This window comes from Mandrillus leucophaeus, unplaced genomic scaffold (genome assembly GCF_000951045.1).
Source record: "Mandrillus leucophaeus isolate KB7577 unplaced genomic scaffold, Mleu.le_1.0 Scaffold235, whole genome shotgun sequence".
In the NCBI taxonomy this organism is placed as follows: domain Eukaryota; kingdom Metazoa; phylum Chordata; class Mammalia; order Primates; family Cercopithecidae; genus Mandrillus; species Mandrillus leucophaeus.
The window spans coordinates 3,968,244-3,983,300 of record NW_012102421.1 but is presented as its reverse complement, the minus strand read 5'-3'; the positions used below and the strand labels follow the sequence as shown (position 1 = coordinate 3,983,300).

Genomic DNA, 15,057 nt, shown 5'->3' with positions numbered 1-15,057 from the left:
TTCAAACAGTTTCAAGGGAACCAACCACATTATGAACTGCCTGTTTTATGTCCATTTTCTTCATTAGACTATGAGTGCTTTGGGTACAGAAACTGTGCCCTACATATCTTCTTACACCTAGAATCTAGCATAGATAAAACTTGGCATGTCATGAAGGGTTGCATTATCATTTTATGGGTCCTGGAAACTTTTGCCTTCAGGGGCCTCTTCCTTCATTAAAAAAAATTTAAAATTATATTTTATGATCATGCTGGTATGAAAATGAATATATTAATATTATATATACTTTCTTTGACCTAAAATTTTATCTTTTTCTTCTGATTTTAAAAGAAAAAAATTTTTTTTCTTCTGATTTAAAAGACTGTTTTTATAGGCCTCTAAAAGTATTGTGGGCCCCAGGTGCTATGCCTACCTTGCTTAGGGATAAGTTAGTCAAGTCCTGTGTGTTAAATATATTTTTGATGACTGAATGAAATGAATACATGACTTCAATTTAACTTGGTGGTAGTAATTCTTAGAGCTTCTATTTTGGAGTGACTTTCGGCTTAAAAGATTTTTCAAAGGCAACTAATTAATAAAATCACCACAACATACGAATATGCATTTAATCTGAAGCCAACTATTGAAATGTAGTACTGTAAACAAAATCAAAACCCAACAGCAGTGTAGAAGGCTGTCAAAGTGGCAAAATAAATATTTTAAAATAATATCAGAGGTTGCTCCAATATTGAACAAACATAGCACACCTCTTAAATAGAGAAATTTAAATATTTTCTTTTTAAAATTTTGGCATTCCAAAAGAGTCAGTTCGGAAGGCAGATACTTTAAAAACTGTGGGTTTATACTTGGAGCCACATGGTTATTGACTAGAATTTAGTTAAGCATGTGCCTGGAACGCTAGACCTGCTGCCTTTCACAACATTGCTTTTGGAACTCAGCATCTCTCCACTGTTGCTTCCAGAGACCGCTTTTTAAAATGGAAAATTGATTGATGAAATCTTAGGCATGAATACATGCTAATGCATCTAATAAATTAAAATACTGTCATTTTATAAGAAAGGTTTATTGGCTAATTGTGTATTTCTTCTAGTAATTCAAAGTCTAGTGTTTCATTTACAGAATGAAATATAGAAATCAATTACTTGGTCAGGAGTAAGGTGAAATTGATGTTCAAAAGTATGTTTTGGGATGCAACCAGGCTGACTTATCCATTGACTTAAAATTGTAGAAAGTCATATCTGAGCGGTTTTTCCCCCTTCTAAATGTATTGAACAATGTTCAAAATATGAGGAAGCACCTTTGCATTGTCTGGATGGGGTTGTGTGCAGATTAATATCTGGATAATAATTCAGATTTACCCTTCCAAAAAGGATATCACACATATAAAGTAGTGCTAGTATTTATAGGATGGGCATTTACCAGAACAGCTCTTAAAGGCTACATAATAAAATTGCATTAAGGCTGCCTAACTTAATTAACCATAGATACTGAAATGAATTCAGCTAATGGATTCTGCTTCCCCAAAGAGTACTCTCTCTTAATAATAATTTTAAAAGCAAAAACATGTTTTTCCTCCTCTTTTTCATAATATGTAGCCACCTGACCAAGAGTGGGGTTGGGAGAGAGACTGTCCCTACCACCCAGGAGACAGCAGGAGGGAGAGGTCATCTAGTGATTACACTCTTGCTTCTCCTCTCCAAGGGCAAAGGGCTGCCTCAGCAGCTGTCACATCCTGCTGCCCTTTGAAACAGAAAACCAGTCTAGAGTTTCACACTTATCTCCTGCTTTGCATTACCAAATTGGCAGTCTTGCTAGACCCTAGTAAATGCCTTTCATAGATGAAGGTGGTGAAGGCTCTGGGGAATTGTGAGTGGGGAGGGCATTTGTGTTTGGGAAGGGGCAGTACCTGGTTCAGCTGTCTGCCATCCATCAGATGGTTCTGCAGATGAAACAAGCACAGAGGAGGAAAAGAACACACAAGGCCACTTGGTCTATCTCAGGCAGGCAGGCCGAATCATATCTCTGTGTACAGTGAACCACAGAGTCTTGTGAGGAGGTTGCTAGTCATACAGAGGCACATCATGAAGGACTTCAAAGATCCCCATTGTGGACTCACAAATCACAGTTACTCAACTCGCCTTCTAGTCAGACTAGCCACTGTTTTCCCACATTTCCCATGCAATGTCCTGCTTTTGCCATCTTACTGCTCATTAGCAGTTCCAGCAGAGGGCAGGCGGGGGAAAGGAGAGGAGTGTATATTGTAGCCAAAGATCTCTTCTGAACATGTTAAGGCAAATTTTCTGGATTCTTAGAGCAACAAATGTCTTTCTGTCCAATTTTTTTTTTTAAACTATCTGTCTGTATAGGTATTTCTAGTTTTCAAGGCCTCCTTTCTCAAGAAATTTACAATCTGACTTGGGAAAGCAAAATGAAGACACATGAAATAGTGAGAAAGCCATGCTATAAAGCCATCCCTGTTATCCCAAGCAAAGTCATGGGTTTGAAGAGAAGGAAGAGAGGTCTTCATGCACTGAAGTTGATGATAGCAATTGTACATTAAAAATATAAATTGAAGTCAATAATTAGTGCAGAGAAGTGAGACTCAGCAAATGGGCAGATGTAATTGTTGAAAATTCTCTAAACAGGCTTGGGTAACAGTCCCATAGACAGGACTTATAGGCATCCAGTGAGAATGTGGTTTTTGCAGGACAAACGTCTCACTGGATCTCAGTACCAAACCTTTGTGGTGATCAGCTGGAGTGAAGGGGCTGGGACACCGAGGATTGGTAGGCATTCCGGGAGGAAAAATATTGAGTATCTTTCCGTATCATTCATTAAGGTTTGTGTGACAATGTCATGAGCAATTCACTACTGGGAGGTCTTCATCAGATAAACAGGGCTGCAAAATTCATGGCCAAGGAATGTGGGCTGGAGAGACACTCCCAGCCACAGCTGCTACCTGAACACCCAGAGCTGGCTGGGAACCAAGGAGACATGCTGAAACCAGGAGCCTCAGCGACGAGTGGCAACGTTACAGATGCTTAATCCTGAAATGAAAAGTAATTGCTTCTGGCTTAAAGAATAAAGGAAAAACAAGATCAGCCTTGGCTGGATTACATTTTTTTCAAATACAACCATGCTAAAGACTAGGTTCTGCTGCTTGCTTGGTATTTGAAAATGTGAGGAAATGGATGTTTTCTGTCAATGTAATTTAAATCTATCCAGGAGTATTGACATATAACAACACTTGAACGCAAGTACATTTTGATTGATATAATTAAATCAAATGTGTTTACTTTTAGCTGTGAAGGAGGACATCTGAAATTTAACTTACCTAATATACATTTACAAGGTCTTTCTTGAAAATAGCTGTTGCTTTGTATTTTGAAGCATTTCCTACTGAAAAGTCTTGGCCAAAGCAACCAGAGCTCCTTTTCCATACAGATAAAACTGCAAATGGAGAAATATGGAAGAAGAGAGAGGGGAAAGGCATTTTAATACCTCTAATATATTTCTGTGATGAAATAGTCTTCTCTAGAGAGAAGAGAATTCGTGAAAATTCACTAAGGAAGAGCTGCAAGTTTAAGTTATTGTTAGAATAATAGAAAGATGACTTTAACTCACAACTAAGTAAGTAATATTTGTGTTCTTACTTGTTTACCCCTCAAGACCTACAGAATGGCATATGTCGGGAGATGTTCTATATATAGAGTCTGTATTTTCCTTGAAAGCAAGAGAGCAATGACACAGAGTAAAAGCAAAGCAAGAATAAAAGGAAAACAAATCTTGCCTTTCCAGTTCCAATTTTTAAGTTATATGTATTAATTTAAGATATTTGCAGCAGACTCACAATGATGTAGAGCGAATTAATTGAATTATATCTTGTATCCTAGAACTGAAGCTGCTTTGTTTCCTGTTAGGTTGAGTCATATGAAATTGTCTACACAGATAGCAACTTCATATGATTTAACCTAATGCCATAAACCTTCACAGGAATTCATCAACCAATAATAACCAGTAGGAAATAAAACCTAGCTGGTTTTCCCACCATCATTCTGCATGAACACTAATATTATAAAACTAATATAACACATACTATTTTCTTACAGGCCTCAACATCAAGGACATTTTGCATAAAAGAACAAAGGCTATTTACAGACAATGTTCACAGTTTGTGTTTCTGCTTCATTAATTCAAAACAGAAAAAAATAATTCTTACACCAGAAATTTTTTGGATACCACCAGGATGACTTAATCTAACAGAACAGCACAATGACTCTGCCAATTGTGTCTGCTTTTCGTGAGCTCGGACTGATGAACAACTGGAAGGCCAGCCATGGACCTGATAACCTGATGCACAGTGATCACAAACATGAGGACTTCTTTAAATAAAAGGTGTCATACAGCTCATGAGGTAAAGAAACAGTCACGAATAGCACTAAGAGTGCAAAAAATGGCCATGAGTTGTACTCTCCATTGGTATATAAAACACAGCTGGTGACCCAAAAAGTCATGGTATTTCCAAAGGCGAGGGACTATGGTACTTAGTAACACTTTGCAGATTTAAAAAGAAAAGAAAGCAGTCCTTTTTACAGCAGTGCTCTATCATTCTCTGCCAAGAAAGGGTACTAACTGTTAAATTGGCCCAAATTCTCTTTTTCACATTGAACATGATTCAGATGTTAACATGGTTTCCATTATCACTACAGAAAATTTTTAGATAATCTTTCTGTTCTTGCAAAATACAATAATGTCCAAAGGAAATAGAAATTTAAAGTATAATGTGAACATATATTTTAACTGAGATACACAATGATTGCAAACATTTAAATGATTAGGAAGTATATATTTATGGTATGTTGAATGCAATTTTAACTCAAATATGATACTTGCAGATTTAAGGCAATCTGTTCTCTACATAAAAAATAAGATGATAAAACATAACATAATTATACTAATGCAATTTCTCATGTTATATATTATGAAATCATCAATGACACATTTTCTTTGAATACCAGATGACCTTGAGAAAAGCAAAGTTCTTTCTTCCCCCCCCCAGATTTCAAGTAAAGAGTCATCTTTTACTACTTGCATTTTGCTTTCTGGTGATGGAACTAGAATTACTGACAATTCAAATATAATTACCAGCATCTCTCAGGGTGAACTAACCGCCTAGTGTCTTAAAACTTGCCTCCAAAAGAAAATATATCTCTTCAAATTATACTGCATTAAAAGTGAAGCTTAACGAGCCTTTAAAATACAGTCTTAAAGTGGTTTCATTCTCCCCATCCCCTTGCCAGTATTTCCCTTCCTCTCTAAGCATCTTTCTCTTCTCCTTCTCCAGGGTGAATTTTGAAGAGATTCTGAGGGATAGCCAACAGGACTATAGCGGTGACTTCCCTCAAGGATTGCTTCATCCAACCCAGTAGGTAGGGCCTGTAAAGGACTTCACATATGACATTTGGAAAATACAGTAATCAGAGTAAACCTAGGAAGTTTTCTAGAATTGCTCTAATGTCAACCTTTATTTCATTTCTTTTAAAGACAATTGATTATTTAAAGCAAAAATAATAAAACTTACCATGGAGCTCTTAACTTATGTAGAAGTATGACAACAGTGCAAAGAACATATTGGAAAACAGAAAATTTGCTTTGTAGGTTTTTTATACTACACATGTAGTGATGTGAAATCATAGTAGATTCTGCTAAGCTCAGGATGCATATTTCAGTCCCTAGATCACCCAAAATAAAACAACAACATATAGTTTTCAATCCAATAGAGGAAATAAAACAAAATATTAAAAAATTCTCGAGCTCGGTGTGGTGGCTTCTGCCTATAATCCCAGCACTTTGCGAGGCTGGGTGGGCAGATCACTTGAGGTCAGGAGTTCGAAACTAGCCTGGTCAACGTGGTGAAACTCTGTATCTACCAAAAAATGCAAAAATTAGCCGGAGGTAGTGGTGTATGCCTGTAGTCCCAGTTACTTGGGAAGCTAAGGTGGGAGAATTGCTTGAACCCAAGAGGTGAAGGTTGCAGTGAGCAGAGGTCGTGCCACTGCCTTCCAGCCTGGGCGACAAAGTGAGACCCTGTCTCAAAATAAGATAAAATTAAATAAAAATAAAAATAATAAAAAAATTCTCAACAAATTCAAAAGAAGGAAGAAAAGGAGAAACAAAGGAACAACAACAAAAAAGAGACAAAGCAAAACAAATAGATGGAAGAAAACATAGCATAATGGTAGCTGTAACCTCAACATCAAAAATTTTATTAAGTGTAAAGTGAACAAAACACTCCAATTAACAGGCAGAGATTATCAAACAGAATAAAAAAGCAAGAACTAATGCTATACAGTTTATAAGAGAGATGCTTTATGTATAAAGCATAAGTATAAACAATAAGTTAGAAGTAAAAGGGATAAAAAAGAATATATATATATTTTTAATTTCATTGATCTACTTGTCTGTCTTTTTACTATACCACAATAACTTTATTAATGTATCTTGAATTTAACAAGATCCCTAGGTAATTCATATATACATTAAATTTAAGAAATAATAAGTAGATAGCCCTTTTGAGGTATTCAGCAACGATAAAAAGAAACTTCTTGAGGCCAGTTGCAGTGGCTCACGCCTATAATCCCAGCACTTTGGGAGGCCAAGGTGGGCGGATCACAAGGTCAGGAGTTCAAGACCAGCCTGGCCAATATGTTGAAACTCCATCTCTACTAAAAATACAAAAAAAAAAAAAAAAATTAGCTGGGCGTGGCGGTGCATGCCTGTAATCCCACCTACTCAGGAGGCCGAGGCAGGAGAATTGCTTGAACCCAGGAGGTGGAGGTTGCAGTGAGCCAAGATCGCGCCACTGCACTCCAGCCTGGGCAACAAAGTGAGACTCCACCTCAAAAAAAAAAAAAAAAAGAAAAGAAACTTCTTGAATTGTTACCAATTAGAGAGGAATATCAAGTATTGATTAAGCCACTTACCTAAGGTTACAGAAGTGGACCAGATCCCAGATTTCCTGACTCCCAGACTACTGCAATGTCTACCAAAAACTCAGCTTTATAATTAAGTTTTACTTATTCAATAACAGGCAAGGAAAAAAGTAATTTCTATTTACCCACATATTTACCACTTCTAGCACTAGACATTTTTTTATGTTGATCTGAGTTTCTATCTGGTATCATTTCCTTTAGCCTGAAGAACTTCCTTTAATATTTCTTATAGTATATGTGTACCATTGACACATTCGGTTTTTGCTTGGCAGTGTTTTTCTTCTTCCCCTTCTCCTTTCTTTCTCTCTCTTTTCTTTTCTTTTTCTTTCTTTCTTTCTTTTTCTTTCTCTCTCTCTTTCTTTCATTCTTTCTTTTTCTTTTCTCTTTCTCTCTTTATTTCCTTCCTTCTTTCTTTATTGCTTGCTTTCTCCCTCCTTCCTTCCTTCTCTCCTCTTTTCCTTTCTCTCTCCCTTCTTCCCTTCCCTTCCCATTTTCTCTTTTTTCCTTTCTTTCATTTTTAAGGGATCTTTATCTTTCACTAGGTTTCTCATCCCAGGTTGACAGGTTTTATTTCTTTTAGCACCTTAAAGGTGTTATTCAGTTCTCTTTTGGCCTATTGATAAATCAGCATTATTGTTCCCCTGGGTCTTGCGCAGAATGGGTCTTTTCCTTGTACTGCTATTAAGACTTTTTTCTTTGATCCTCGGCTTTCATAAACTTGGTTATAATGTACCTAGGAGTGGTTTTCTTTGTTTTTTGTCCTGCAGGGTGTTTATTCAGATTCTTACTTTATGGGTTAATATTTTTCACCAAATTGGGAATTTTTTCAGCTACCACTTCTTCAAATGTATTTTCTTCCCCAATTTCTCTTTCATCTTTTTCTGGAACTCCAGTTTCACAGATGTTAGGCCACCTCATACTATTCCACAAGTCAGTGAGGCTCTGTTCATTTTTTTCAGTGCTTTTATCTCTATGTGCTTCAGCTGATATCGTTTATATTGCCATGTCTTCAATGTCACTATTTTTTTTTCTTCTATGGAATCTATTTTGCTGTTAAGCTCATTTAGTGATTTTTTTTTTCTCATTTTAGGTATTACATGTTTTCAGTTCTAGAATTTCTAGCTGGGTTTCTTTTATAATTTCCACTTTTCTAGTAAGAATTTCTATTTATTGGAGTCCATATTTTCTTTAAAATTTTAAAACGTATTTGTGACAGTTGTTTTAAAGACTTTGCTTGCTAATTTTAACATATCTGCTATCTCTGAGTATGTTTCTATTGACTTAAAAAATCTATTGTGGTCATGCCTCTTCACATATCTAGTAATTTTTGAATTTTATGCTAGACATTAAATACTACATTATCAGGTCTGGATTTAAAGAGCGTTAAGTTTTGTTACGTTAATTTACTAGTGGATAAGCTTAATTTTTACAAACTGTTTTCAAACTTTATTTGGATGTAGTATAGCCTTGAGTCCAGGGCTAGGTAGCCCTGCTCCTACTGCCTGGCCTTTCTGGGTTCTCCACTGAAAACCCCAGGGAATCACTGAGAACATCTCCACTCGGAACATCTGCATCTCCAGTTTTGTGCACCTTCTGGAATCTCCATCCAGCTTACAGCTCCCCAGTAGCTATTTGCCACCAGACTTTGTAGACTCTCACCCAGAAAGTGAGAAGCTTAGCATTTGTCCAAAGACTTTACAGTACCCATATGCAGATTTCTGGACCTGTTTCTCTGTGCAGCTTTCTCTTCATTACCCTGACCTACAAATTCCAACCACCTCAACAGCCCTGAACTGTGATCTCTGCCTCCTCAGAACAGTAAAGCAACTGTTATCAACTTGGGCTCCACTTTGCTGTGCTTCCAGGAAACAAGACAAGGTGACCAAGGGGTTCATCTCATGTGTTTCCCTTTCCCCAGGGATCAAAGTTCAATACTGCCTGAATTCCAGTGTCTGAAAACAGTTGCTCCATACATTTTGTCCAGTTTTACAGCTATTTATAGTAAGAGAGCTGGTACTACTAACTTTATCAAAGCCAGAAGCAGAAGTCCTTCACACTGGATACTTTTGCTCATCATCTCCTGTTTGAAATTCTTCCTTATTTTTACTACTCTAATCTTGATTTTCCTCCTAAATTTCTTATTATTCCTTCACTATCTTCTCTTCCTCTTTATCCTTTACCCATGCTTCCCGTGCCTAAATTATATCCATTCTTTAAGACCCAAGGTCTCTCCATAAAGCTTATCCAGTCCCCCACACTGGAATTTATGCCAGGTATAAGTATATATGAAGATATATGAACATACTTAACACTTTATTGGCACTGCTTCAGACAGCACTTTGCACTTTCTGCTTTTTGAATGATCATGTCACTTCCATATTGTAAACTCTCTGAAGACATGGACAATGTCTAATTTATCATTGTTTCTTCCACAGAGCTTAACACAGTATTCTTCTATTCAGCTTTAATTCTGATATGGTGCTACTGGTGGTTGCCCAACAATGAGAGAAAACAACATTTGCTGACTACACCCCACACACTCTGCTAGATGCTTTGCACATGTTATCTTGCTTAATTCTTGAGAATGATACTGAAAAGTAAACACAACCCAAATGACAACAAAACCAATGACTCTGACTGAGATCACACACGCTCAACTGCTGGGATTTCAGTTCTTTGAATCCCTTCCTTTCTTCTGGGAAAATGTGACACTTTTGAGGACCTCCTTGCTGCCCCTTGCTTGTCACTGCCATCATTGCCCCCTTCTCAGGTCCCTCTGGCTTGAGCCTGGTGAGAGGCTGCTTCCCATGTTAGTACCTCCCTAAGAAGTTTTTCTTGTGGCACCACCACCACTGCTGCTTCCACCTATCCCCACCACCACCACCACTGCCATCGTTTCTGCAATGCTGCAGCCACTGGTACAGGGCTGCTCCAGGCCAGGCAGTTTCTCATTGCAGCTTGGCCTGCATTAGAGTCCTCTCTTGCTGCTTCTCTTTTGGGTTCTCCAGAGATAACTCTGCCACTCCTGCCTCCTACCACCTCTGTCTCCAGAGCCATGGGGAAGCCCTGGAGGAGCCACACTACCAGAACACTAGGTGCCTCTGCCTGCCTTTGTCCCCTGGGGTCAGATCTGCTTCTCCTTCAGCCAGATTTTCTCACTATCCACAGCTACCAGTTAGTGGATTGATGTCCCCCTGGTGGTGGATGTCATTGAACAAGCACTCAGTAAATTGTTAAGTGTTTACTAAGAACTTTTTATGTGTATGGAATTCTATTAATTGTCAAGAAAGAAGTTAAAAAAAAAAAAACAAAACCAACCAAGCAACCAAATTAATAATTTAAAAACAAACATTTTGTTTGATAAGAGTTCCTTGCTTTAAAAAAGTTGAGATATATTAGACTATATAGGTGTCCTTTATCTTTTTGTTTGTTTGTTTGAAATGGAGTTTCACTCTTGTTGTCCAAGCTGGAGTGCAATGGCATGATCTCAGCTCACTGCAACCTCTGCCTCCTGGGTTCAAGTGATGCTCCTGCCTCAGCCTCCCGAGTTGCTGAGATTACAGGTACATGCCACCAGGCTAATTTTTTGTATTTTTAGTAGAAACCAGTTTTCACTATGTTGGCCAGGCTGGTCTCGAACTCCTGACCTCAGGTGATCCACCCACCTCAGCCTCCCAAAGTGCTGAGATTACAGGTGTGAGTCACTGCGCCCGGCTGATGTTCTTTAAAGCCCATTTATCAATTTGATATATATGTATACCAAGCCCATGAAGGTACTAGGTTCTGTTCCCAGTACTTGGAATACAAGATAGACAGGATGCCTGCTATAATGGAGCTTCCAATAAACACATAAACTAACATCACTTACTGATAAGTACAATATTGGACAGTGGTAAGTGATGAGAAGAAAATAAAGCAGGAAGATGGGATAGGAAATAATGGCAGGAAAACATGAGATATGGAGGTGGGGGAAGATCTCTGAGGTGACTTCTGGGCTAAGTGGCAGGTGATGATGGAGGGAAAGGGCAGTCTAGGGAGGGAGAACTTCAGTGTTGCTGGAATGTAACGATCCAGGAGGTGAATCACAGGGGATGCCGTCAGACAGACAGACTAGCCCAGATTAGGTAGAGCTTACAAGTCCACAGTAAAGAGTTCGGATTTTATTATAAATACAGGGAAAACACTGGAAGGTTTCAAATAGGATGGCATACTCAAAGATCATTTTGGCTGCAGTGTAGGCTGCATTGCAGGAAAGCAAGAGCATAAGACCTCAAGACTCCAAGACCCATTAGGAGCTGTCATAACCTAAGTAAGAGATGATAGCTCTATAACTCCATGAAATAAATGTGTGTTTTATTAGATCATGCCCTCTGTTGATAGCCCACTCTAAAGGATACTGGATCTACTGCATAACAAAACTAGATGACAGGGTCACTGGCCTCAAAGACCTTTCTGTAATTCAATGGAGATGACAGGTAAAATTAAAGAGAACAAAGGGTGATAACTTATTAAGGCAATAAAAAGTTGGCAGAGATGAGCAGGCTCTCAACAATAGTCTTTGGCTATGATAAAATCTCCTGGGTCACTCTTCTGAATCACCATAGTGCTACAGAAGAACCAAGGAAACCATCATTCAGATTTTGAATCACAGTAACATAACCAAGCAAACTACAAGCAAAATATGAACATGATTGTCACATATTTGCTGAGCACTTGATAGAATGTTCCAGACATTCTAAGTGCTCATGCTCTAAATGAGTCATTTAGTCGCCAGAACAACACTGAGACAGTGATTATCATCCCCATCTTCTAAATGAAAAAATCACAGCTTAGGACGTGGTGACTTGCCCACTGTTACATACGCTAAAAAGCATGAGAACCCATCCTCAAACCTTGACTAGTCTGCTCCCAAAACCAGGCTTATAAGGATGATGGCAGTGTTTCCCAGGGTTGCCTGATGATAAGAACTATCTGTGGCACTTGTTAAAAATACAAATACTTATTCTCATTCCCTACCCCATGCCAGACCCACTGAATCAGAATTTCCAGGGAGGGGTCTGGTAAGCTATTTCTTTTAACAATGGCCCTCAATGATTCTTTTTTTATTTTTAATTTTGAGACGGAGTTTCACTCTTGTTGCCCAGGCTGGAGTGCAATGGCGTGATCTCAGCTCACTGCAACCTCTGCCTCCTGGATTAAAGCAATTCTCCTGTCTCAGCCTCCCAAGTAGCTGAGATTATAGGCACACACCACCACGCCCAGCTGATTTTTTTTTTTTTTTTTTTAGTAGAGACAAAGTTTCACCATGCTGGTCAGGCTGGTCTCAAACTCCTAACCTCAGGTGATCCACCTGCCTTTGCCTCCCAAAGCCAAATATTATTATGACCATATTATCTTTTTCTTAATATCATAATTATTCTTATTATATGTCTCACACCAGAGTAGGTCATACCTAACAAAAAAGAAACACAGATAAATGAAGAATATAATACAGCGAAACAATCAAGGCAGGTGATAGCAGACACTTCTAGGAAGAAGTAAGTTTTGGGCTGAATTTTGGAAGACCTGCTAAGAGGGCAAAAGTATTTCATGAAAGAGACAAGAATAGGAGAACCAGGTGCATACAGCACTGATAGGAATTGATGTCCCAAGGAGAGAAGGTGATTTGATCCAGTGCACACACCACTGCTCAGTTCTTACATAGGTTCAAGCAGGTTTAGAGCACTTGTGGTTTACTGAACCTGTCTATATCCTTGGCCAGATCTTGACCAAGATTGTGCTAGAAGGGAAATACTTGAAACAATACTCTATTATCATTATCTGAGATTAAAGGGTCAGAAAGAATCCTGATTTGAGAATTTTTTTGTTTTTTTTTAAATTAAACTTGTTTAACTGACTTCCTACAGTAGACAAATGATCTCAAAAGAGAACCTTACTTGGAATATTATAATAATAGAAAATTTTCTTTAATTGATTTATAGACATTTTTAGTACATTTTAAACTGGATGTCATAGAAGCCATGTCCTAAATTCTTCTATAGCATTACCTTTAACAGCCTGCAACTTAACCAGCAGATGTTCATTGGATGCTGACTTTATACCAGACACTGTGAGCAGCTCAGGGGAGACAAAGATGTATAAAATGTGGCTATTAATCATGAGGATTCAGAATCCAGTGGGAGAAGACAAACAACCAGATATGTAATTCCATGATAAGTTCTAGAAGGAAGGTTGTACAAATGAAGGGCTGGGGTGCACTAAAGAGAGAGCTCCTCGGTCTGCCTGGGCCTAACAGGGCAACATGAATGGCCTTGCCTGCTGGGTTTTGAAGTATTCACCAGATTTCACCAGGAAAAGGATGCAGAAAGTCTTCCCACATTGGATAGAGAAGGAAGAATGACAGAGGTCAATGACAGAAAGAGTGAGCACTCAGTCCCACGGGTTATCACAGAATCATACTCTGCAGTTCACAATTTTTTCATTCTGCAGCAGTTTTTTTAAAAAAATAAATTACCTATTAGCATTTAAAATAGGGCAGTATTAGTATACAAATCTTTATTTCTGACTTAATGGAAACAAAGATTTCACAACACTCGGCCCACATCCTCTCATAGTAACACTCACCTGGTCCCAAGTAAGAGCTGCCCCCTTCAGACAGGGCTCCCGATCCTCAGTTCACCCTAGACCCACACCCTAAAGTCTTTTATTCCCAGCCCTCTATGCGGGCATTTGAGTTTGTGACCCAGGTAGAGCTTAGGCTATGAGGTGGTAGGAGAACACCTTGAACAAGGATGTGATGTCATTGTAGCTTGAAGCAAAAAAGTGAATGGCCTTGCTTGCTAAGCTTATTCAGACTTTACCATGTGGGTGATGAGGAAGGGAATGACTACTGATAGAGTGAAGCAAGGTAGAGAAATGATGACAACTGATTTTTAGGAAGCTGCCTTGGATAGATGACTTGGAGGCATTTAGACTGAAGACAGAAACATAGGAGGCCACCACAAAGGTTCAGGTAAGAGGCAATGAAGAGTGGTAGGTAGAGAGTGACCATGGGAATAGAAAGGAGTGCCAGAGGCACAAAACAAGAAGAGGGGTAGAGGCATAAATTCTTTTCTAAATTGTTTAACACGAAACATCTAGAAAATTTGAAAGAACAGTAAAATAAATATCTCTACAGTCTCTTCAATGTAGATTCAACAATTGTTACTATTTTGCCATATTTGCTTTATCTTTCCATACACACACAAATATATATATATATATGTATGTGTGTATACATATATTTTGAAAGTTGTTGAAGTCATTTCATGTCACACCTAAACATTAACACCTAAATATACATCTTCTGTAGGCCAGATGCAGTGGCTGATGCCTGTAATCCCAGCACCTTGGAAGGCTGATTCAGACAGATTGTTTCAGCCCAGGAGTTTGAGACCAGTCTAGGCAACATGGTGAAACCCTATCTCTACAAAAAATACAAAAATTAGCCAGGTGTGCTGACATGCGCCTGTAGTCCCAGCTACTTGGGAGGCTGAGGTAGAAGGATTGCTTGAGCCCAGGAGGTTGAGGCTGGAGTGAGTCATGTTTGTGCCACTGTACTCCAGCCTGGGTGAAAAAGTGAGACCCTACTTCAAAATAAATAAATAAATAAATAAATAAATAATTAAATAGCATCTCCTAAAAATAAGAATTTTCTTATGCATAACCACAATGTCATTATCATTTCTAATAAAATTAATATTAGTTCCTTAATATCATATAATATCCATGTTATTTAATATATGCTCATATTCAGGTTTTCCCTAAATGTTTCTAAAAATTTTAGCTGTTTTTTTCAAGCTAAGAGTCCTTTGAGGTTCATGTATTTGGTCGTTATAGCCTTTTAGTCTCTTTTAATCTGGGACAGCTCCCCCAGTCCTTCTCCCCCCATGAAAATGACTTTTGGAGGAATAAAAAATATAGTTGTTTTATAGAATATCTCAAATTCAGATTCTTCTGCAGGTTTCTTTGTAATTTGATTTTTCTTTGATTCCCTGTAACTCCTATTTATTTGAGGTTAGGCCTG

General features: G+C 38.2%; 1 protein-coding gene across 2 annotated transcripts in view; it reads right to left on the bottom strand.

The window, feature by feature from the left end:
• DDAH1 (dimethylarginine dimethylaminohydrolase 1) overlaps positions 1-15,057 on the bottom strand; it is a 266,154-nt gene that overhangs the window by 179,593 nt on the left and 71,504 nt on the right. The window contains exon 2 of one of the 2 annotated variants that reach the window (XM_011982117.1): positions 3,335-3,450. The exons of the other annotated variant lie outside the window; for it this stretch is intronic. The gene's annotated coding sequence lies outside the window, so the exon portion shown is untranslated. The remainder of the gene's footprint in view (positions 1-3,334; positions 3,451-15,057) is intronic. 2 annotated transcript variants of the gene reach the window in all.